General features: G+C 33.1%; 1 long non-coding RNA gene across 1 annotated transcript in view; it reads left to right on the forward strand.

The window, feature by feature from the left end:
• The window catches only part of LOC108569355, a 5,972-nt gene extending 3,912 nt beyond the window's left edge, over nt 1-2,060 (forward strand). The window contains exon 3 of the long non-coding RNA XR_001891333.1: nt 1,751-2,060. This is a non-coding gene — a long non-coding RNA (uncharacterized LOC108569355). The remainder of the gene's footprint in view (nt 1-1,750) is intronic.
• The last annotated feature ends 1,150 nt before the right edge of the window (nt 2,061-3,210 follow it).

Raw genomic sequence — 3,210 nt, forward strand, 5'->3', positions numbered from 1 at the left:
TCGCAGGTGTTCAATAAAAACGCAGGTGTTCAATTAAAAGCAAGTGTTTCTTATTGCAGATGTTCAATTAAATGCAGGTGTTTTTATAGATTTGCACGCAGGTGTTTTTATAGATTTGCACGCAGTTGTTCAATAAAAACGCAGGTGTTCAATAATAACGCAGGTGTTCAATTAAATGCAGGTGTTTTTTTATAGATTTGCACGCAGGTGTTCAATAAAAACGCAGGTGTTCAATAATAACGCAGGTGTTCAATTAAAAGCAAGTGTTTCTTATTGCAGATGTTCAATTAAATGCAGGTGTTTCTTATAGATTTGCACGCAGGTGTTCAATAATAACGCAGGTGTTCAATAAAAACGCAGGTGTTCAATAATAACGCACGTGTTCAATTAAATGCAGGTGTTTTTTATAGATTTGCACGCAGGTGTTCAATAAAAACGCAGGTGTTCAATTAAACGCAAGTGTTTCTTATTGCAGATGTTCAATTAAATGCAGGTGTTTCTTATAGATTTTCACGCAGGTGTTCAATAAAACGCAAGGAATGCATTATCGTAATTTATATTAGTTTATATGGGAAAACGTGTTTCACTATACGAGTAAAAATCCCGAAATTTTGGAACGGATTAAACTCGTTAAGCGAGGTTCCACTGTATTTACTTTTCTGATTAAAATGAATGCTGCATTTTATAATATTATACAAAAAAATTTGCTTTGATTTTAACAGATTTTTTTTTATATTTAATATGTTTATAAACAAAATTAATTTTAATTCCAAATATACATGTTAATTATACAATAGACGTATAATAAATTGGTCGAATTTTCAAATGCGCTTTCAATCGTATTCAACTTCATTCAAAGTTGAGCAATAAAATACGAAAAATTATTTTGAATTTTTGTTTCGGTAACAATTTAACCGTAAATATCAACGTTACCGTTGAGCAAAACAAAAAACAAAAAATGACATAATTATAACTTTGACTATTTGTCATTTTGGTTCTCCGGAGGGAAAGAAGTTTCTCGTGTGCATGTACAATGTGTGAGTGTGTGTGTGAGTGTGTACGACGTAAATGCATTTTCTTAATTGGCAATTAAAAACTTAATGAATTTATAGTGTTTAATTGTTCCGCATTTAAACCAAAAACTCTGTGCTTAAAATCTCGCATACGAATAAACAAATTTCGGTTAGAAATAGTAAATTTTTTGCTCGCATTTTTTTTTAGAGATAAAACGAACAAATCATTGTGCATTGTGCAAATACGTGAGATGTTATTACGTGGGGGGATTTATTAATAAATGTCATTGTGTAATTGTCATTTAAGTGAGCAGATGTTCTCGCACGTGAATGGAAATATTTGCATGTGATCCAAATCTTACGCCGCCTTCACAATTACATCTTCGATTTCTTCTATTTTTTTTTTCTTGTAAATTTATTTATTTAAATGCAGTTCACGTGTCTCCACGTAACTTTCAAGCAGATAGCTTTATGCTGTCTTATCCACTCAATCGATTCGGGTGAATCGACAAAATGAGAAATACATTTCTTTCTTATTTACAAATCCAAATTGATAACTTGATGATTACTTTCTTTATAATTGGAGAAAAATTTCTTGCAAAAAAAAAGAAGAGTGGATTAATCTAGGATTTAGTTAGCTCGCAATTAGTTGTTTGAGGGCTGAAAAGTAGAAGTTTATATCGTGTTAGTTTACTTCTTGTATTTTAACGTATTTTTTCTTGTTGTTCTTGTTGCAGGTTGTCTAATTTGCTTCACCTCATTCACATCATCATCCCTTCCCTATATATATATATATGTATATATATATGTGTTAAAACTGCGGGGGCGGCTGTGGAAAGGCCGGACGTCGCGGCGCTTGCGTCCCCGTGTGAAATACGTAAATAAAAGCGGGCGCGCTTCAAATTTCGAACACACATCCGTTGAACTCAGAGGCTCCAAAACCTTTGAAACTTCTTCAGCTACCAGAGAGAAATTGGGAGAGAGAGAGAGAAGCCGAAACCGATTCCAAAACCTTCTTCTTCTCCACCCGAAGTCCGAAGAAGCCCAAACCAGTAAGTTCATAGATAATTCAAATACCTTTGCAAACATAAAAAAAATTGAAACTTGCGAAAACTCACTTATCAGATTCGCATTCGCTGAAATTGATGTTAACCAAAAGTAGAAGACACTTCATCACATATTTATACTATTTTGTTGTTACATTTTGAAGAAAATTAATTGAAAATGTGATAAATCAACGTTGATTTTATATAAAATGAGAGTTTTTAATTGAAACACTTTTTTTTGTCGGTGGATGCGCCGGGCGTTACACAACTTTTCAGCTTATTATTTCCACGCAAATATTGTTTTTTTTTTCGGTGTTTCTATGTTGATCGCAACAAGAATGACTTGTATTTAGGCCACGCCGCCTCCCTGGAGATGCGATCCACGCGCGCCCCGGAGCCATTCCATCATTAAAACTAGTTATATAATTAAACACCTCTTTGCTAATACAATATTAAAGTCTTCATTTAACATTCGACGATTTCCAAATTTAAAACACTTTCGCATCATTTAATCATTTTCCTTCTCTTTCTCTCTCTGACGAAAATTTACGAGAGATGTAATTTAATTTGCATTTCCATAGTAACACATTGTTTTAATTTAATTTAACGTAACGTAATATTAATCGTAGTTACACTTAAGAAAAACTTACATTTTGTCTTCATTTCCATAGCAACACATAATTATTGTTTTATTTATTTAACGAAATGCACATGAGTGTGTGTTCTCGGAATTAGAATCGGGTCGTCGTTTCCTTCGATCCGAATCGATAAAAGTTCAGTCTCTCAAATTTCCGCTGGTCGCGCCAGGAAATTATTTTTTTGCTATCACAACCACCTAATATTAACGCAAATCTACCTTTAATTATGTAAACAACGAACACTTGCACATCCTCAAAATCGATGTCTCCATGAAGTTAAAAACGACAAAAGTCTGTCGAGAGAGCTCACAAGACGTAATCTACCCAGAGTTTTACTGCTCAGCAATTCCTTCAATTAACTTATATAATCTTTTGTTGCGAAGAACTTAATTCCGCAATTAATTTTTATATTTAAAAAAATTAAATAATGAAATCCACTTTTGACATTTCACGTTTTTTCTTTTTTTTTTTAATGGACAATTCTAAAGCCCACTTGTGGACGACGAAGCGAAA

The sequence above is a fragment of the Nicrophorus vespilloides genome, unplaced genomic scaffold (genome assembly GCF_001412225.1).
Source record: "Nicrophorus vespilloides isolate i.1.1-1 unplaced genomic scaffold, Nicve_v1.0, whole genome shotgun sequence".
In the NCBI taxonomy this organism is placed as follows: domain Eukaryota; kingdom Metazoa; phylum Arthropoda; class Insecta; order Coleoptera; family Silphidae; genus Nicrophorus; species Nicrophorus vespilloides.